This window comes from Camarhynchus parvulus, chromosome 15 (assembly GCF_901933205.1).
Source record: "Camarhynchus parvulus chromosome 15, STF_HiC, whole genome shotgun sequence".
Taxonomy (NCBI): Eukaryota; Metazoa; Chordata; class Aves; order Passeriformes; family Thraupidae; genus Camarhynchus; species Camarhynchus parvulus.
In genome coordinates, this window is record NC_044585.1 from 9,455,875 (window position 1) to 9,478,205 (window position 22,331).

Here is a 22,331-nt window from a genome sequence, read left to right on the forward strand (position 1 = left end):
TACTAAAGTGATCTCAGCATTTACTATAACAAAAAGAAAGGCCTAAAGCAGGGGGGCCCTAGCAGGAGCGTTCCCATCGAGGATGCTGCAGCGCCGGCGCTGGGGCTGCTCAGCAGCCATGGCCCCGATGGAGCAGCACAATTCAGTGGGTCAGAAGCCCCTTTCTATCCTGTTTTTTGTCCCTTTGGATTGGTTTCTTTTTGGATCCTTCATTTGCATGAAGGTTTTAGGCCTTGATTGGCCATTACAGCTCTGTCCAGGCTGGCTCACTTTGCTGAGGTGTGTTATGGTACGTTGAGTACTGCATTTCTTACAACCACCCTTTTAACCCTTTTACAATATACTAACCAAACTAACAGCACATGCTTAACGATCTATCAACTATTTTACAACAGTTTTTAACTTATTTTTAACACTGGGGAGGAGGAGCAGGAAACAACAAGTGTGGGGCGCTGGCAGAGCTGCAGCGAGTGCGTTTGTGCGGTGGGAGATGCAGCACGAGCTGCCTTGGGATTTTAGGGAATTCACTGTAGGAATCACCAGCCTCACTGCCCAGGGCTGTGGCTGCCGCTGCCCGTCCCCCTGCAGGGGCTTTGGTGAGTGTGCTGCACTCCTTTGGTGGGGGAACCCAAAAATTCCTGTGGCTGCAGCAAGCTGGGAGCAGTGCCTGTGTCCCCTGGGAAGGTGCTGCCTCTCCATGGCACGGGACACAGAGATGCCACTCGTCCTCTGCCCACTTGTCCCACCTGGCATGGACAGAGGAACCACCCCAGGATGGTTCTGAGCATCCATCCCATCCCTTCCCATCCCATCCCAATTCCAGCCCCATGGGAGACATTTCCAGCTGCAGATAAAGAGTGTGTGAGGCACCGAGCTGCTGTGTGCGTGTCAGCTGAGTGACACGGGTGTGTCCCAGGGCAGCTGAGCTCTCTGTGAGCCCCGGGGAGATGGCCCTGTCCCCATCCTGTCACCCGGAGATGGAACCAGAGCTCGGAGCTGCTCAGGCTGTGGCTCAGGCGGGGCTGGGAGAGTGGGGAGGAGGCTGCAGGTTAAAGGAGGTCACTTTATTGCAGTCAGCACTGCTGAGATCCCTGAGCAGCCACGGGGTTAATGGAATAAACCAGGGAAATTTGTAAAGCTCTGCCCAGCACCCAGGAGGTCGGGTTTTGTTTTGTGTTTGGCAGTGGAAGCAGATCCTGCTTCCATTGCGATGTCAGAGTGAGGACTGGTTTGGATTCCCAGGAGGGAATCAAATACCCCACATAAATAGTTTCTATTCTAACATTCTGTTATAACCCAAAACTATATTTAACACACTCCTCAAGAAAATTAATCCAGCATAACTTTCCAACATAACACATAAAGGCTCCTTGGGAAAGGCACTGCACCAGCCCCAGGCCCCCAGACTCTTGGTGGCCCTGAGGCCACCATGTGCCCATGAGGGACATGGGACACACAGCCCAGCTGAGTGCAGGGAGGACACAACATCACGGGGGATTCAATAGGGGAGAAGCCTCCTGACAGCCCACATGCAGGTCTAATAATTTACTATAACTGCTTTTATGGCGGAGAGTAAAAATCTAAAATAAGGCTGGGAATTGTCAGAGAATCCCACACGGAGCTGAATTTTTGCCTAATCAGAAATTCTGGAGTAAAACACAGCTTTTAGGCTCCAGTGGCTTCCTCTGGAATCTTGAGGTGTTCCCCAGGTTCCCACAGTCCTGGTGATGGGTGATCTTCTCTGATGAAGATCTCCAGTGCTCCTGCCCAGCCTCAGTGATTTTGGGAGCTCCCAGGGATCCCTTCTGTGCTCTGACTCTGGAGAGCAGCCCCCAACCCTGCACCCTCCTGTGAAAAATGCGTATTTTAGGATTGGCTTTTCACAAATATTAAAATGAATATTATATGTGTTATGTTAGAAAGTTTTGCTGTATTGATTTTTTAAGTAGTGTGTTAAATAAAGTCTTAGGTTATAACATAATGTTAAAATAGAAACTATGTATGTGGGGTATTGTTTTAAAGAGAGGAATGAGGTACTTGCACCAGATAGCAACCACAGGACGCATGAATCTTTCAGAGAAAGAGAATTTATTGCTCCATTATCAGAAGAAATTAACTTCTTCTTGCCTTGCTCAGCCATGAAGACGCTGTTAGGATGAAGAAGAAGAAGCTGGCACTGACCAGACAGAATCCTTTGTTTGAATGGAATTTATGCATCATGTATGAGGTGTATGAATATGCAACAGGCTGTTGTTTTTAAGGGTTAATCCTCTGTTAATGTGTGTCCTTTTTCAGGCTTATTTTGCCCAGAAAGAGGTACCTGGATGTCCATAACTCTTTGTTTTTATTGTCTCATATTGTCCTAAATCCAAATTGTCCAAGTTTTTATTATTCTAATTATATTACTATTTTATAATTATTTTATTACTATTAAAAAAGTTTAAAAATGAGTGATTGGCGTTTTCCACCCTCCTGACCCCCCTCCAGCTGTCCCAGCCTCTCTGCAGGGCCCAGGGAATGCACTGAGAGGTTTTACTTCTCAGGCCCAAGCTCTCCATTCCCCTCCACGTGGCACGGGTCTGTCCCTGGAGGGTGACATCAAGCACCGAGGTAATTCTGCCTGCAGTGCTAACCCTGAGCCCTGATCGCAATTACCCCCAGGGCCGCTGGATGATGCTTGGTAATTACGTGGCTCTTTCATCTGGGATCTCAGAGCACTTACTGATCAATTAATTACACTTTCAGCAGGCTTTGGCCCCCGTGCCTGATGCGGATCAATAATCCCTCTCCTGAGAGAGGCTGGCTCTGAGTGACACAGCCCGGCCAGCACAGGGCTCACCCAGCAGGATGGTGCCCAGGCAGGGTGGAGGATGAGGGCATGGAAAGCTCATGGGTGAGAATCACAGGATTTCAGTCGGATAAAACCTCTAAGATCTTCAAATCCAAGCCTTAACCAAGCTCAGGAGGGTCCTGAGCACTGCCAGCTCTTCCCCACCCTCCACAGGCTTTGTTCCCCTGCTGTTGGAGACAGATGGGAGAGGGGAAGTGCCAGCAGCTCCTCCTGGTCCTCACAGCCCCAGGACAAGCTGTTGACTTGTTGGACACAACAGCACTGGGAGGAGTCCTGGCAGGAGCCACCTGAGCACAGGTCATGAATCTCCTGCCAGAGGGGAGCCTGGCTGCACCCAGGTCTGGATTTATAAATATAAATAAGATGGAAAGTGGGAATTGCCCTCTGGGCACGCAGGGGTGGAAAATACTCGGTCTCCTGCTGAAAACACCTCAGGGTTTTCACTGGTTACTGCAGGAGGAGAAAAGTCACAGGGCTGGAGGAGGGAAGGACCTGCAGGAGGCTTTGGTGGGAGACTGGGAGGGCAGAAAGCTGCCAAAAGCTGCGGGGCCATGGCAGCACCATCCCTCCTGGCAGCAGGGCAAGGATGGGGTCAGGTGAGGACCTGAGGCCCTCAGGCAGGGTGGAGGATTAAGCTCAGCTGGATCTGAGATGTTCTGGGGCGTCAGGAGCCAGCCAAGGGCCGGCCATGCTGACAGCCCACGGAGCTTCTCACCTCTGATTACAACGGCCTTTTCCTCACAGAGTTGTCCTGTGCTAATCTAAATGACACAACTGGGGAGAGTTATTGCTATTATATTATATTATATTATATTATATTATATTATATTATATTATATTATATTATATTATATTATATTATATTATATTATATTATATTATATTATATTATATTATATTATATTATATTATATTATATTATATTATATTATATTCTTTACTATATTATTATAAATATATTTATATATTTATATATATAAATTATACTAAAATTACTCCTATTCTATTCTATTCTATTCTATTCTATTCTATTCTATTCTATTCTATTCTATTCTATTCTTTACTATATTATTATAAATATATTTATATATTTATATATATAAATTATACTAAAATTATTATCTTCTCTTCTATTCTATTCTATTAGGAAAATACTAAAACTATACTAAAGAAAGAGAAAGGAGACATCAGAATGTTAGACAAGAATGAACAATAAAAACTTGCGACAGACTCAGAGAGTCTGACACAGCTGGCTGTGATTGGCCATTAATTAAAAACCATTCACATGCTGGCTAAACAATTCTCCAAATCACATTCTAGAGGAGCAAAACGTGGAGAAGCTGAGGCTTCTTATCTTGCCAGGAGAGGAAATCCTGGCGAAGGGATTTTTCAGAAAATATGACAGTGACACCCTCCCTCCTTTCCTGGCTGCCCTCCCGGTGTGTCCTCCCCGTGTCACCCAGTGCCACCTCCAGGGCTCCCAGTCCCTCTTCCTGCTACTGGTGAGGGTGGTAGCACATGGCAGCAGGGAAGCAAGGGCAGGTTTTGTCCCCCTGGGACAGTGGTGTGCGCTCTTGGCTGTCCTTCCTCCCTTGCAGGCAGCCTCAGAGCCCAGATGGAGAGCGCCATACGGAGCTTGGTTTCCCTCGCAAAGCACACAGCACGTTCCCTGCCTGTCTGACAGGGTGTCCGTGCCAGGCTGTGTGACACGGTGACAGGCACAGCCAGGGATCAGCACCGAGGCGGGGACGGGGGACACATGGTTAGGAAAATGAATCCACAAACACCAGAGGTTTATGTCCCAAAAGGAGACAGAGGAATCCCTTGACTTTATTCGAATAAAGGGAGAGGCCATGGGGCGTTCCCCTGGGATCTCTCCCATTTTTGGAGGATGCAGCCTCCTTTTTATCCCAATTTCCCGGCTGCATTTCCCTTCTCTCTTTCCCCATTGGCTGAGGTACTTGAGAGGTTCAGACTCCCCAGTACACCTGACCCCAAAGATTTCCCTCTAATGTAAACCCCTCCTTTTTAATTTTTAATTCTTACGGAATTTAGGGGTTTTTCTTCCCCATTGTTTCTTTCATTCTTTCAATGCCTCATTTCATTTCTCAGCAAACCTAAAGTTTGTTTGTAAAAGCAAATATCCTTTTCCATTCATCAATCAGTGGAATCCTTCCCATTGTTTCTTTTACCTCCCAGTGCTGGTTTTATCTACCAGCAGACCCACAGCTGGTTTGGAAAGGTAAATCTGCTATTCCTCTCACAGGGGAGCTCTGTCCCCACCACTGGGCCACCCAATCCTTGTCACAGGGCACAGGGAGGAGGTTTGGGATCTGAGGGCAGGTGTGGGACCAATTGTTGTGGTGTTGGGAGGGTCTTCGGGACAAGGCGAGACATGAGAATTGAAGTTCTGATTTATTCCTTCAAGTTCTCAGAAGGTTGATTTATTATTTTATTATATATATTGTATTAAAAGAAAATTATATGCTAAAACTATGCTAAAGAAAGAGAAAGGAGACATCAGAAGGTTAGACAAGAATGAATAATAAAAACTTGTGACAGACTCAAAGAGTTTGACACAGCTGGCTGTGATTGGCCATTAATTAAAAACAATTCACATGATGGGTAAACAATTCTCCAAATGCCATTCTAGAGGAACAAAGTGGAGAAGCTGCAGCTTCTCCGTTTCCCAGGAGAAGAAATCCTGGCAAGGGGATTTTTCATAAAATATCACAGGGTCACAGAGATTTTTGCTTCCACCTGGGGCTTGTTACTGAGAGCTGCTAAAAAAGCAGGGCTGCCCCTTGCAGGGCTGCTGCTGAGCAGGAGGGGGAGGATGAGGAGGGCTTTAACAAGGGTGTGCAGTGCTGGGGTACGTGAGAATGGCTTTTAGCTGAAGGAGGGTGTGTTTAAGTGAAATATTAGGAAGAAATAATTATCTGTGACTGCTCTGAAAGCCGCGGGTGAGGGGGTGGCTGTGGGGATGTCCGGGCATCGGGATGAAGCTGTGCCAGCACAGGGACAGAGGGATGAGCCATCAGATGGGATTTCTCCAGTGCTTAAAAGCCTCCTTCGCATTCTGTGCCACGAAACACAGCCGTGATTTTTGCTTTACAAGCGTGATTGCTTATAACAGCCTGAAATTACAGCCAGAGCTGGCCAGCCTGGCAGCAGATAAGTGGAGCTGGGAGTGTGGCACTGTGTTGGTACATGGGGAGGGAGGGTGGCAGCCCCTGGTGAGCCACATCTCTGGGATATCCCGGTGGGAAGGCAGTGGGGAGCCCAGAGGAGATGGAAGGGCTCAGATTGGGAATAAACACGTGGCTGCCCTGCCCAGGGCATGCTCAGCCTCTCATGTGGGGACTCCAGCTCTGAGTGCCCTGCTTCAACACTGCTCTGTCCCACACCTCCCTAAATCCCTGTCATTCCAGGCATTTTCCTCACTTTGATCAGCTTTTTTCACCACTCTGAGGAAGAAGGTCTCCATTTGCTCATCACTGCTCTAATTCCATTTGCAAGCTGTGGGTGTCAACCAGAGGCAGGCCAGCGGGAGCTGGGAAGGATTCCTGGCAGAGCCAGCCTGTGTGTGCTGGGTGGGATTGATTTCATGGTGCACAAACCGCTCAGCAGCAGCCCCTGCCTGTCCTCCTGCCACGCACAGCACCGTGGAAAATGCACTGATTCGCATATTACACCGATTCTCTGAAGTTCAAGCCTTCCAGGTATTTCTGGTCCCTCCCAGGCTTGCCATCTGCTTTCACCCCCTTTCATCCCCGTGCCTCCCTGGTTCTGCTCTGCCTCCCGTGTTTGTCAGAGGGCAAACCAATCCCAGGGCTGGGAGCCTTTTCCTGGCGACTGCGCTCTGCCAGCCTGACCTTTCCAGGGAGCAGCCCAGGAGTGCTGCACATGGCATTCCCTGTGCCACAGCAGCAGCAGCACAGCCAGGAAAGGGCCCTTCCCAGGGTCTGGGTGTGCTCTGTGCCCAGAAAGCCTCGAGCACCATGGCATGGCAGCAGGGGCCTTTGTGGGGTCGGCAGGGCTGGTGGTGGGGCAGGGGAAGCAGCGAGTGCCTCTGCCAATTCCTCAGACCCTGATGGAGCCCTGTGGCTGGTGGCTGAGTCTTTCAGCCTGAACCAAGCTGACAGCTTCCAAAAATCCTGTTGATGGATGATCTCATTAACCAGGGATGCTCTGGGAGGGAGGGAGAGGAGTAGATGACTTATTGCCTTCGCTGGAGGCTTTGCTGGCAGCGTGGGGATGGTTCATTCCCTCCTCCCCAAAGCCAGGGAAGGTGTGTTCATCACTGCAATGTGACCTGGCAGGTCCCTGAGGCACTGGGAGAGGTTGGGGTGCTCCTTGCTGGTCCCTATCCCGCTCTCATGCCCAGAAGGTGCCAGTGAGGGTGACCCAAAGCAGCCAAGGAAATCACAGGGCTAGAAATGCAGCCAGGGAAGTCACCTCAGTGTGCTGGAGAGCCATTTCCATGCTCAGCACTCGTGGTTAGTTCATCCCTTCGCGCTCACAGCGTGGAGATCCAACAGGAGGATGATCCGGCACAGGAGTGGGAGGGATTTTGATTTTTCTTTCAGGGATCATGTTTATTTTCTTGGCACGCTTCAAGGAGTCCTGTGCAGCAGTGTGGAGATGAGCAGGCTCTCCCCAGGGGTGCCTGGGTGCAGTGCTGGCAGGGGATCAGGGATGCAGGGACTGAGTGGGGATGGCCTCTGCCCTTCAGCACTGCTGAAGATGCTGAGATCCTCTGGAGCTCATGGCCCAGGGGGACAAAATTTGGTTTACCCAAGTTTGTCTGCTCTTGAAGGGAACAGTTAGAGGGAGAAGGAGGGTTTGAGAAGCTCCTGGCTCTGTTAGAGGGAAGATTTGCAGTGCTGGCTGTGGGATCAAGGACTGCATTAGCATTGACCTCAGGTGTGCTGAGATTTCCCAGCTCAGCACAAGGCTGTGCTGGGCTCTGAGCCTCACAGAGCACGGGGCAGACATTGCCCCTGCCTGGCAGGAGTGTTTGGGGTCTTGAGTCATCAGTGTCTCCTCAACACCCCCATTCCCAGAGGGGAATGTTAGGAAAATTAATCCACAAACATCAGAGGTTTATGTGCAAAAAGGAGACAGAGGAGTCCTTTGACTTTGTTCCAATAAAGGCAGAGGCCATGGGGCATTCCCCTGGGATCTCCCAGATTTTTGGAGGCTCCCTTTTTATCCCAGTTTCCCAGCCACATTTCTCTTCTCTCTTTCCCAATTGGCTGAGGTACTTCAGAGGTTCAGACTCCCCAATACACCTGACACCAAAGATTTCCCTCTAATGTATAACCCTCCCCTTTAATTTTTAATTCTTATGGAATTTAGGGGTTTTTCTTCCCCATTGTTTCTTTCATCTTTCAATGCGTCATTTCATTTCTCAGCAAACCTAAAGTTTATTTGTAAAAGCAAATATCCTTTTCCATTCATCAATCAGTGGAATCCTTCCCGTTGTTTCTTTTATCTCCCAGTGCTGGTTTTATCTACCAGCAGACCCCACAGCTGGTTTGGAAAGGCAAATCTGCTATTCCTGAATGCCCTGGCAGTGCAACACTCAGTCCTGGCTGCTGGTTGTGCATCAGGCATCAACGTGGCACCTGAAACCAAAGGTTGTGCTGAGCAGGATCCCAGCTCCAGTCCCAGGCAGGGAGGGAGATGACTGAGGAAGGCTGGAGGAATAAAAATCCCCTCTCCCCTCATCCTGCTGCTGCAGCTCTGGCACAGCAGAAAGGCCTCATGCTGGGCTCCAGGCAGAAAGAGCAGGTGATGGCTGTGAAGTCAGGTGCTGCTTGCAGGAATGAGTTATCCCAGGAAAAATGCAGGTTCTCCCCTCCCTGTGAGCTCCTGAAGCTTTGATATGCCCCTTCTGCAAGTGAGAGAGGCAAAGGGAGCACGGAATCAGCACCATCTTCCCCCTGGAGTTCTTCTTCAGGCTTCACTTGGTGTCATAATGATCCAATCAATCCCAGGAGGCTCCGAATAATTATTAATTAAGGCAATGATTGGGTGATTTGGCCGTCATTGCAGCTGTCTTTCACAGGGAGAGAGAAAAGCCTGTTCCTTTCTTATTTTTCCCTAAAGCCTGACTCTGATGGCACGAGGCTGCTCTGCAGAACACAATGTAATAGCAGGGTGAGTCACAGCCAAGGATTTGTGTTCAATATCGGTTCGGATTACATTAGCTTTGCCTAATGCCTGAGCAATAAAGTGCCTCTTCATTGTATAGCTGCAATTTATTTCGGCTCCTGGGTCGGTACAGAGCAAACATCCATCATGCAGCAACACGTGTGCCCTGCCAGGGGAGCAGGCTGGGGGATGCCGGCCCTGCCTCTCCTCCTGCTCCCGACAGGAGTTCCCATTTTGTCATGGAATGAGTTCCCATTGCCATGGAATCCTGGAATGGTTTGGGTTGGAAGGGACTTCAAAGCCCATCTTGTCCCTGCACTGGAGAGGGGCACTTTCCACTGGAGCACGTGTCTCCAAGGCCTGTCCAAGATGGGGTAGGGAATCTTCCATTTGATGACTGGGATGGAGAATCATCCATTTGTTTAGCCATAAAACTTGCCTGGGTGTCCCACCAGAGCCCAGAGGTGACCACAGTGGCTCTGTTCCCCCATCAGGGTGTGGGTGCTCCACTCCAGGAGCAGATTCCTGAATCCCTGTAACAATCCACAGGTCCTGGAGTGTGACGGTGTCCACAGGGGTTCTTGGATTGGGGGAGAGACCAGGATCTGACTCCATGTTTCAGAAGGCTTGATTTATTATTTTATTATATATATTACATTAAAACTATACTAAAAGAATAGACAAAAATGTTTCATCAGAAGGCTGGCTAAGAATAGAAAAAGAAGGAATGATAACAAAAGCTTCTGTCTCAGACAGAGAGTCCGAGCCAGCTGGGCTGTGATTGGCCATTAATTAGAAACAACCACATGAGACCAATCACAGATCCACCTGTTGCATTCCACAGCAGCAGATAACCATTGTTTGCATTTTGTTCCTGAGGCCTCTCAGCTTCTCAGGAGGAAAAATCCTAAGGAAGGGATTTTCCATAAAAGTTGTCTGCCACACTGGAGCAGCATTCCAGCCCCTTGCCCTGCTCCCTGCAGGCTGCAGCTGCTGCCTCTGAGCGCTGAGCAAGGGCTCTGGATGGGCTATGGATCCCTCCAAGCCTCTGTGCAGCCAGCAGGTCCTGAGCTGGTGCTGTTCTGGTCCCATCCCTGCCTCACACGCTGTTCCCCTAAATTCTATAAGAATTAAAAATTAAGAGGGAGGGTTATACATTAGAGGGAAATCTTTGGTGTCAGGCACATCAGGAAGTCTGTACCTCCCAAGTACCTCAGAAATGGGGAAAGAGAGAAGGGAAATGTGGCTGGGAAATTGGGATAAAAAGGGAGGCTGCCTCCTCCAAAAATCTGGGAGATCTCAGGGGAATGCCCCATAGCCTCTCCCTTTATTCAAATAAAGCCAAAAGAAGGACACCTCTGTCTCCTTTTTGCACATAACCAATCCACAATCTGATGTTTGTGGATTAATTTTGCTGACAGCAGTGACACGGGTGCTTTGGCAGAGCAGGAAGATGCAGGAAAGCAGCGAAGGCTGTGAGAGCACAGCCCAGGCTCTGCGCTGCTGCAGCTGCTTGGCAAAGGCTCCCGTGCTGGGCTCTGGGCTCAGCGCTGCCAGCTCAGCCCAGAGCAAGGGCAAGGGGACAGCCAGCACTGCTTTTTTTCAGTTTGCAGAGGTCTGGGAAAATGGAGTGTTTTCCTTGGCTGCCCACCCAGCTGAGAGGAGCGGCGGATTTGTCTTTACAAATGTCATAAAATAATTCATGCTAAAGGAAATTAAAAACCACAGGATTTTGTGTACTGAAGCCAGTGTCAGGCAACAAGCAGCAATAGGCTAAGTGATAAGGATGGAGATTCAAACACCAGGAGGACACTGTCTCCAGAGATGGATATTTCAAGGGATTTTTTCATCTGACAAGACCACAGCAGGAGGCATTTGATAGGCATCATCAATAAGATAATAGTCAATGCCAGAAGTTCATCCCAGAAGATTTTCACCTGATGGGATTACAGCAATTATTCACCAGTTCTGAGAAATGAGGCAGCAAGAAAGAAAAAACTACAATAATATGCTAAAGAAGCCCAAAAGACTGTACAGAACAAACCCCTTAGAAATGACATTTGGAGACCCACAGGGATTTTGGTGCATAGAGGCCAAATCCTGGGTTTCCCTGCCTCTGATCACCTGGCTCAGAGTCAAATTGCTTGTGGCTTTTTCCAAATTTATACTTTGATTATTTAATAAATTTCCTTAATTATTAAATTGGAGTACTCACTCATAACACAAACAAGCTGTGGGTCTGCTGGTGGATAAAACCAGCACTGGGAGATAAAAGAAACAATGGGAAGGATTCCATTGATTGATGAATGGAAAAAGATATTTGCATTTACCAATAAACTTTAGGTTTGCTGAGAAATGAAATGACGCATTGAAAGATGAAAGAAACAATGGGGAAGAAAAACCCCTAAATTCCATAAGAATTAAAAGGGAGGGTTATGCATTAGAGGGAAATCTTTGGTATCAGGTGTTTTGGGAAGTCTGAACCTCTCAAGTACTTCAGAAATGGGGAAAGAGAGAAGGGAAATGCAGCCGGAAAATTGGGATAAAAAGGGAGGCTCCAAAAATCTGGGAGTTCCCAGGGGAATGCCCCATGGCCTCTCCCTTTAATTGGAACAAAGTAAAAGGATTCCTCTGTCTCCTTTTTGGACACAAACCTCTGATGTTTGTGGATTAATTTTCCTTACACAGGTGATGATTCACGTGGGCAGCAGTGAGTAAGAGCCTTATCTTTATTTACTCACTCGATGCTTTCGTGCTGGTGCTGTGAGAGACCTCGGAGGAGGAGGAGGGGCAGCTCCACAGGGAGCATCCGTGAGAGGAGAGCTGAGGCAGTCACTGATGATTTATGAACTCTCCCGTGCAGGGCACAGGTCCCTTTGTGCCTGGCACAGAGGCACGGGGCCTGTTGAAGGAGGGAACTGAAGCTTTGCTCAGAGAAGCTGCCAGGGATTTTTCCGCATCTCCTCCTGCCGTGGGTGTCCCTTCCTGTTTGTCACCTGGCCAGGCAGAAGGAGCAAGGAGGGATCCATGAGTGTCCCCGCCCGGGGGGGGGGGGGGGGGAAAAGAAAAAAATGGGGTTTCAGGGGGTTTTTTTTATTTATAGTATTATAACACAGCAACTGAGGGTCCCCAGGGGGGACCATCAAAAAGCACCAAAACGGGTATGTTCTAGGCCTCGCGAAGTTTTTCCAAAAATTTTGACAAACCAGAGACCTGGCGCTGTGACCCTCCCCAGGTGGTGACACAAAGCCCTGCAAAATGTGGGGGTGAGGGAAGTGGCTCCAGGGCTGTGCTGGGAGAGAGGAATGCCCCTGGGATGGGGTCCTTAGGGCTGAGTGATGCCACCACCATTGGTTAGCCCATATGCTCGGGTGTCCCCAGGGCCGGACACTGCTGCTGTCACCGCCCTGGGACACTGAGAGCTGTCCTACGGAGCTGTGACGCCGCTGCTGCCAGCTGGAGACATGCTTAGCGGTGACATCTGATTGCTGAGAACACCTCAGCCAGCCCGTGACTGCCAGCAGGGCTGGGCCAGTGCCAGGGCTGGGCCAGTGCCAGGGCTGGGCTCTGCAGCCACCGTGGGCGCATGCCCGGCTCAGGATGGGGCTGCTCCTGTGCTGGGACATCCACCTGCAGGGCACCTCCAGCACCCTCTGCTTGCCCACCTGCACTTCCCAGGAGCCTGGATAACCCAGGAGCAGCAGCGTGTGGGGCAGCACCACCTGGCCTGTGCTGTGGTGGCCGAGCCAGAGCCCTGCAGGGTGCATTGTCACCCTCCTGTCCCCTCACGTGGCAGGGTGTGCCAGTGGCATGGCCATGGCAGCAGCTGTGGGAGAGCCACAAGGACTGAACAGGGCAGGGAATTGTGACAGTGTTCGCAGGGGTCTCAGGTTGAGGGAAGAGATGAGGATCTGACTCCATGTTTCACAAGGCTTGATTTATTATTTTATGATATATATTATATTAAAACTATACTAAAAGAATAGAAGAAAGGATTTCATCAGAAGGCTGGCTAAGAATAGAATAAGAAAGAATGATAACTAATGTTTGTGGCTCGGACTCTCTGTCTGAGCCAGCTGACTGTGATTGGCCATTAATTAGAAACAACCACATGAGACCGATCACAGATCCACCTGTTGCATTCCACAGCAGCAGATAACCATTGTTTCCATTCTGTTCCTGAGGCTTCTCAGCTTCTCAGGAGGAAAAATCCTAAGGAAAGGATTTTTCATAGAAGATGTCTGCAACAGGGAATTACCTCAGTGCTTCCCAGGCTGCTGGGATGGGAAGGGGGATCCCTGAGCCCTGATCTTCCCACAAAGCCAGCACTGCTCCCTCTAAGGAGCTTAATCCTTAAATCAGCCATGGGGCTGATGCTAAACCTGTTAGTGCTGGCAGCAGCACCCAGGAGCTGATGGCTCCATGCCCAGGGCGGTTCTCTGGGATGAAGAAACACTTCCCATGCCACAAAGTTGGGGTAAAAAGCCCTGATTTCTGGGACTGCTGGCGAGACGGTGTCCTGAGGGAGTGGGGGAATCTGGATTCCTGGGTAAATCTGCTGCCATCCAAGAAAAAAACACATTTTAATCAGATCCAAGGCAACGCTGCGATCTAGACACAGGAAATATAGGCCACGCTCGCAAACTGGGAGGCTGCGTCCCAGAAAAGATCAAATGTGAAAATAATTCAGAGGTTGGAGGAGCAAGAGCAGCTCCACAGGCATTGCCAGGGCTCTGACACCCTCCAAGGCTGGAGGCAGTGGCCCCAGCACAGCCCTGGTGAGGTTTAGGGGGTTGCTGTGGTCCTGATGCACCTGTGGGACCAAGGGGAATATTCCATGCAGGGCTGGGAAATGTGCTTCATTAAAGAGGGGTTTGGCAAACAGGAGAGGGTGAATAAAAGAGGGAGGAGAATTCTCTGAGGAACTGAAAAAAGCGCCAGTGAAAGGCAAGGAGGGAGTGAAGCTCCTGGGGTTTGGCCAAGGAGGATCCAGAGGTGCCTTGAATCCGCTCTGCAAAAATGTTCCTGGGATACAGCAAGCTCTGAAAGGGCCTTTTAATCCAGCAGGGAAAGCACAAGAGAGCCAACAACTGGAAGCTGGAGCCAGACACATTTAAATTAGAACAAAAGACACATTTCTAATAGCGAGGTAATTAACCACTGGAACGAATTATCAAGGGGAAGTGATGCTTTCTCAGCCTCTTGAAGTTTTCAAATTAAGTCGGGATGTTTTTTCTGAGGAAAAAGCTTCACTTGAGCAAAAAAAACAACTGGAGGAATTTACTGCCTGTGCTCCAGTGTCAGCCCAGACCCTGCAGAACACTCTGGCCTCAAAATCAGCTTTTTTGATAAAACTGGTGGAATTTTTAGGGCAAATTTTTAAGGCAGATTCAAGTAATTGCCATGGCATGGGAAGAAGAAACATTTCCCAGCATATTCCAGTTCCCAGTGAAGCTGTTCCTGCCACAAGCTGTTCTCTTACACTTGTCACCCTTGGGGCGATTCCTTTGCCTTCTGCTAAGTGAAAAATTTGGAATTTGGAGAATGGTCTGGATGCATCCCCAGGGACCTGCTCTGGGTCATGGGGCTGCAGCTCCCTGGTGCAAAACCACCCTGGAAGTAGTGTCTGAGCTGGGGCTCTCCTTGCATGACACTATAAATAAATGCACAGATATTTATATTTATATTTATATTTATATTTATATTTATATTTATATTTATATTTATATTTATATTTATATTTATATTTATATCTATATCTATATCTATATCTATATCTATATCTATATCTATATCTATATCTATATCTATATCTAATTCTATGTTTATTGCTATAATTATTGCTATACATTGATATTGATATTGATATTGATATTTATTGCTATATTTATTGCTACATATGTATATGTATATGTATATTTATATTTATTAATGTATATGTATATGTATATTTATTTCTATATTTATTGCTATATTTATATTTATTTCTATATTTATTGCTATATTTACTTCTATATTTATTACTTTATATTTATATTTATATTCATTTCTATATTTATTGCTATATTTACTGCTACCTATGTATATTTATATGTATATGTATATTTATATTTATTGCTATATATGTATATGTATATGTATATGTATATTTATATGTCTATTTATATTTCTATTTATTTATATATTTATATTTATTGCTTTATATTTATATTTATATTTACATTTACATTTACATTTACATTTACATTTACATTTACATTTACATTTACATTTATATTTATATTTATATTTATATTTATATTTATATTTATATTTATATTTATATTTATATTTATTTGTCCATTTACATTTCTCAGTGGCACCACTGCAGTGGCCATGCCAGGGGTGAGGTGGGCCCTGTGTGTTTGGTGTCAGACAGTTTGGCCCTTCCTGTGAGCTGGGGCTGAGCTGGGAAGTCAATCACAGCTGCTCCACAGAGCTCTGGTCCTGTAATTACTCCGTGATTAAATAAAAACGTAATTCCTTCAACACCTCCGCACTCCTGCTTTATTGCAGGAGAGCCCACACAAGGAATTAATGTTTAAATAATGGCTTTCCTCCCCAGGAGCAGGCTCTGAGATAGGCAGGAATAAATTAATGCTCTGTCCCACGGATGGAAGGAGCAGCACCTTGCTGGGGGGCACAGAGGTGGCAGTGCAGCATCCACTGGGATTTTCCCAGTGATCTCTCTCCACATCTCCTGGGCACAGCCAGGGCTCCCTGGGGCAGAGTGCAGAGCCCCTTTGTGGGGTGCAGCACCCCAAATCCTTTCATCTGAGGAGCCCAAATCCCTCTGTATATATTATAAATATTCATGAATTAATCACCCCAGCTGGCACGAGGAGCCTTCCTTGGCAGGGCCCAGAAAATTCCTGGTAATTCCTGCAGCTGGGCTGGAAATTTGGTGCCTGGAGGAGTACAGGGAATTCCAGCTGCTGGCTGCATGGATTTCTGAGCTGGCCTGGAAATTTCCTGGTAATTCCTGCAGATGGGATGGAGGTTTGGTGCCTGGAGGAATGCAGGGAATTCCAGCTACTGGGTGCATGGATTTCTGAGCTGCCCATCTTTCCCTGAACCTCTCAAGTATCTCAGCCAATGGGGAAAGAGAGAAGGGAAATGTGGCTGGGAAATTTGGATAAAAAGGGAGACTGCACCCTCCGAAAATTGCAGAGATCCCAGGGGAATCCAATGGCCAATTTCCTGTCAGCTGCCTGGAAATTTCCTGGTGATTCCTGCAGCTGGGCTGGAAGTTTGGTGCCTGGAGGAGTGCAGGGAATTCCAGCTGCTGGAATTCTGAGCTGTCCATCTCTCCCTGTGGGCAGATGCCAGCTGGGACGTCAGTGCCTGGTGAGGAATTGTCTCTGCCTGCAAAGGGCGACGCTGTTTCAAGCTCTTTATTAAACCAAGCACAATCCTGTGCGCCAGCAGAGATGAAGAAAAGCTCCTGATAAGTGGGACTGGCCATTCCCTGAGTTCCCAGTCTCCTTGGTTACAGTACAACACACAAATGCTTTTCTCAGCGAGCAGGCTGTGAGCAGAGAGTCTGAATCCCAGACTGGAGGGGTTCTCCCTCTCCCTGCCTCTACCTGGTGCTGCTGGGGGGATGCTCAGCACAGGGGGGCTGGGGAAGGGGCCCCTGCTGGTTCTGCAGAGGGGTCTGAGGGATGCAGTGGGAGCAGATCCAACGGGCTCTGTGCAATCCCAAAGCCCAGAGCCCTGACAAGCTGCTCCCAGCTATGAACAGCACTGGATGGAGGATGTGCTGCCTGCTGTAACTGGTGTGAGGATGTGGGCACCCGTGTGGGGCTCAGAGAGCCTCAGCCCTCACCCAGCACCTCCAAGGAAGGCCAGGAGGGTGCTGGTCCCATATTCAATGCACAGGAAGGTGCTGGTTCCCATATCCAGTGACACAGGAAGGTGCTGTTCCCATATCCAGTGACACGAAGGTGCTGGTCCCATACCCAGGGGCAGCAGGCTGCTGGTCCCAGCTCCAGAGCACAGCCAGCAGTGGCTTCAACACAAGTTTTCCACGCTGACCCCACACCCGTGCTGTGCCCGTGCTGCAATGCCACCTCTGTGGTGTCACCCAGGGCATGGCAGTCCCAAGGGATCGCTGTCACCACAGCCAGCCTATGACAACCATTAGTAATGTGATCCCCTGGCTGGTCAGAGCCTCCTGTAGCTATGGTAATGGACTACCATAATTCACAATTATAATGTCAGATTTAAACCCAGGGCTTGTGCAAAAGGATAAAAATATCTCTTTGCTCGTGGGATCTCAGTATTATTTGCTTTGCAATATTGGAAGCTAAATGCTCTCATGAACATCAAGTGATTGTGCCGAGATTAAACACTTTTCTTCTGTTTATGCACGTTTCACCCTTTTATAGTTTTATTAAAATGCTGGCTGCACTCTCAATTAAGCGAAATCCTTCTGCAGTTGTAAGCACATTTCACAGGAATAAATAATTTAATCTGAAGGGTGTTTGGGGCTCAAAACCACAATGCTGAGATATTGGGGGGGTGCAGAGCTGGGGCAGGGGAGAATCTCACTGTGCTCCAGCAGGGATCAGGGCACAGAGCCTTCCAGGTGTGCCCCCCTCACACACCTGGTTTGCACCTCCAGCCCATCCCATAACCCCATAACAGGGGCAAACAGGGCTCGTGGCAGAGCCCACACTCCCCTTCCTGCCCCTCATCCTAGCAATGCCACTGACACCTTTCATCTGAGGAGCCCGAATCCCCCTGTATATAAGATAAATATTAATGAATTAATCACCCAAACTGCACAGCTTGGGCTCCGCCAAGCTCGCAGTCGGCGTTTCTCCGAATTTCGCATGGAAAAATCTGTCTGTTTTCTGCCATGTCTTAACCTCCAAATGTTGCTTTCTTGGCACTTCCCAGAAAGCACATGTTCAGGTTTCCAGCACGGAGCCCTGTTTCCCTGGATCCCTGCCCACGCTCCCCGTGCTCGGCTGAGCTTCCACGTCCTGGTGCTGCTCCCGGTGCCTGCCCGGGGCACCCCAGCACCAAGCCCTGCTCCCCCCTCCCTGGCACCTCTCCTGGCTGTGTTTGTACAGCACCAGGCAGACCAAATCCCTGAGAAATCCCACCCACTGCTGCTGGGAAACTCTGGCAGAGCAGGATGGTTTTATCCTTCGGGATGGCAGCTGACAAAGGCTGTGCTGTTGGAGAGTAATTAAAATGGACAGGTACCAAACCTTTGTCTTAAAGCCCCCGAGACCTTGAGCTATTTCTGACACATCAGCAGAAAGTGGCAGCAGCGTGACAAGCTCAGGGTCAGGGCTGGCTCTCAGGGACCCTTCTCCCAAGGCACAGCCATGGTGCCCTGGCTGCTCCATGAATATTCCTCAGGAAAAGCATTTTTCAGCGGCACCGCTTTGCCCCAGTTTTGGATTTTTGCTGTGGGTGATGCCTGGGTGTGTTGGAGTCAGTGCCAGCCCAGAGCTCTGCAATTGGAATGTAAATGAGCCTCAGATCCGGGATTTGCTTCTGCTGGGTGGGTTTTATTCCCTTTAAAGGCCTCCCTCTGCTCCAGGTACCCCAGTGCCAGCAGAGGCTCTGGGAGGCTCCTGCTGCAGCAGCTCTCTCCCCAGCTGGTTTGCAATGTGCCACACGAGCACAAAGACCTTGCACTGTAATTAAGCTCTTGCTGTTCTTTCAGGACTTCGATTCAGAGAAATTCATCACTCAGAAAGAGCAGCTTGGCTGGGAGTTGAGGGAAAAACAGCACTTTTCCCCCAAAGCCACGGCCAATGTGTGGAGGTTTATGCCCAGCCCTCTTCATCACCCGGGTGAGCAAATGAGGAGCCATCTCCTGCCCCCAGTCCTCTCATAAATTATTTAGCACAATCCAAATTACTGGGAATGTTCGCTGGCTGTCCAGCTAAATCTAATTTGTATTAAGTTCATTTGGCAGCAATTTTCCTTAATGGCCAGGGTGGCCTTCTGTGGGTGTGTGGTAAAAGTGGTCTCTTGGATATAGGTGGGAAAGGCCTGCGTGGGCCTGCACTCCAAAATAACAACCAAAAATTAATTATAGCCATTATAACAGCTCAGAGGTACACTTAGTGAAAGTGGAAAATAGAATGAGGATAATTATAGTGGTTTTTCCCTGCTGTATCAGTCATTTGATGACATAGCAAGCTCCTCTATAAATATAGAATACATCAATAAAACACATCACACAGAACCTATAATATATAATGTATTATATAATATGCAAAGTAATTTTAAGATGTATCAATATATAATATGTATCTACCATATAAAATACATCACACAGAATCTATAATATATAATGTATTATATAATATAAAGTGTAATTTTAAGATGTATCAATGTATAATATGTATTCACCATATATGTATATCTAATAGTTTCTTTATAATATATAGGCAAAAATTATCGTATTAGATATATGATAAATAACATATGTAATATTTATTTTAATTCATATAATGTATTATATATTATATTTATAATGTATATATATTATATATTTATAATGCATATTCTGCATGATATGCATTATACGTTCTGCATTATATGCATTATAAATTCTGCATTGTATGAATTATAAATTCTGCATTATTTTGAATTGGCAGAGACCAGGAGCCACCCAGGGGCACATGGTGGTCCATAGCAGGGCCAGCCCCGTCCCTTCTGCTCCTGGGCAGATCCCAGCCTGCTGAGGTCACTGAACAGCCCCATCACATTCCCCTTTGCCATCTGCATCTCAGCTTTTCCAAGCCCTTGGAGCAGCAGGATCAGTGTCAGCCTAAACCGAGCCCAGCAGAGCCTCAGCCCAGAGCCCCCTCTGACTCCTTGTCCTGACTTCAGGGATTTTTTTCCCCCCAGGAGAGGTGTGTGTGTGGGGTGGTTGATGTTCCCCAGATGCTCGGGATGCTCGGGATGCTCCGGGCTGATGCTCGGGATGCTCCGGGCTGTGCCGGGATTGCTGGGAGCCGCGGCAGGAGCTCAGCACGCTCTTGTCACCCTCTTGTCACCAGCACGGCAGGAGGGTGTGGGCTGGCTGGCACTGAGGCAGGAATCCCAGCGGGACTTCAATAAGGATAAAGCTCAGCGTGATGAAAACGAGCCCCAGCCTGACAGATGGCCCTGAGCGAGGTGGAAAGGCAGGAGCTGGGCAGAGAGGGCATCCTGCCTTCCTCCTGACTCGCCCCATGCTGGGATGGGCAGGGAGTGGTGAGGAGACACCCTGAGCAGGGGTAAGATCCTGATTTTGGTGGGGACAGGGGATTTAGGATCACCCTCAGTGGTCCTGCGCAGCACAGGGACACAATTCCTGCTCTCCATCCAAACAGGGATGAGGAGGGTGGCCAAGACAGCACTGCTTTGACAAATCCAGTCCATTTTCATTTCCCACCCATCCCTGCAGTGCCACACCATGCCAAACTCTTGCATCATCTCTTCACAGACCCATTTGCCCATTCCAAACCCATTTGGAAGCCCCAGTGCTGGGGGTGGCCTTGGCCACTGCTGGAGCACGAGCCCAGCCACAGCAGCAAACAGTGAGCAGGGCAGGGGGGAGGCTGCCACGCCCGCTGAGCCACCCCAAGGAGAAATAATTTCAATTCTATCTCCCTTTTGGAAGGGACACATTTAATGGCAGCAATCAGGAATTAACTCCCTGCATCCAAGTGCCGTGAAATTGAATCCTGTCAGCGCGGGCAGGAGCTGAACACAGCCCAGGAGAGGTGGGGGCTCCACGTCCCCATCCTTCTGCCAGAGCCACCAACCCATCAGGACAACCCTGGCTGCTCTACCAGGGGAGGGTGTGCAGCTCTGGGTGCTTCCCATCCCCCTGAGCAGAGTTAGGAGTCAAAGCCAAGCGGTTATCAATGAAACAGGCATCCCCCAGCCAGGGAATAAAGTGCTCTGGCTGCTCTACCAGGGGAGGATGTGCAGCTCTGGCTGCTTCCCATCCCTCTGAGTAGAGTTAGGAGTCAAAGCCAAGCATTTATCATAGAAACAGGCAATCCCCAGCCAGGGGATAAAGTGCTCTGACTCCATGATTCAGAAGGCTGAACAATTGCTTTATAAAGTTATTCTATATTACACTAATACTATACTAAATACATACTAAAGAGATGCTATACTACAAAGATACCATACTAAGGAATACTAAAGAAAAACCCAGACAGTGGATCCAATTGGTCAAGGAATCAAAACAACCTTCACTGGTGTCCAATTAATTAATCACTTTGGGAAAATAATCTCCATAATACATTCCACATGTGCAAAACAACAGGAGCAGCAAGTAAAGATAAGAATTGTTTTCTCTTCTTCTCTGAGCTTCTCACTGCCTTCCCCAGGAAAAATCCTTGGGAAACTTGTGCCTGCTGCTCTCTGTGAAGAGAGCATTCACAGATACAGGTGCTGGGAAAAACAGCTTATTTGTTGGGAAAAGGGCTCGCAGACCCAGCTAATCGTTTGGAAGTGCACTAAATGGAGTTCCCTGATTGCTCTGAGAGATTTGGAGGAGGCCACAGAGCACCTCAGGCACGTGGTGGGATTCTCAGGGTGGTCTGGTGCAGGACCAGGAGTTGGATCCATCATCCCTGTGGGTCCCTTCCAACTCCGGAATTCTGTGATCTCCTTGATGCTCAGCTCCTGCAAAGTGCTGTGATTCAGGGGGGTGATGGGGAGACCAGGGAGGTGTCCAGCCCTGGTACCCACCTCAGCAGGGACCTGAGCCTGCCCAGCTCACCTGCACTGCCTCTGGATTCTCTGTGAGGGATGGATGTGATGAGCCAAAGGAAGCTCTGCCAGCAGGAACGCTCCAGGAGTGCTGCAGGATGGCCCTGGACACTCAGTCCTGAGTGATGGGCATCATGCAAAGAAAAGAGCTCTCACAGAGATCACTCCTCTGAGGAAGCCTTTCCACAGGCACAGCCAGTGGGAGAACAGAGCACGCTTTAATTATGCTAATTACAGCCTTGGCAGTCTCGTTGCTGGATGCCGTTGCATTTGATGTGGGGGCATTTCCCTTTGCCAGGGTCTGCCCCAGCTGGAGAGGGAGGGATGTGGGCACAGGGATGCTGGGTACAGCCCTCTCCCTTCTCCAGGAGCCTCCACACTTCCCTCCCCAGGGCCTCCATCCCTGCCAGCAGCACAGGGCTGGAGGAGCATCGGGGGTAGGATGGTTGGGATTGACACAAGAGATCTCTGCAGCCAGGTCAGGAACTTGGGGTTTATTGCAAAGGGGGCAGGGCCCTGCTGGGAGCTGCCAGCCACA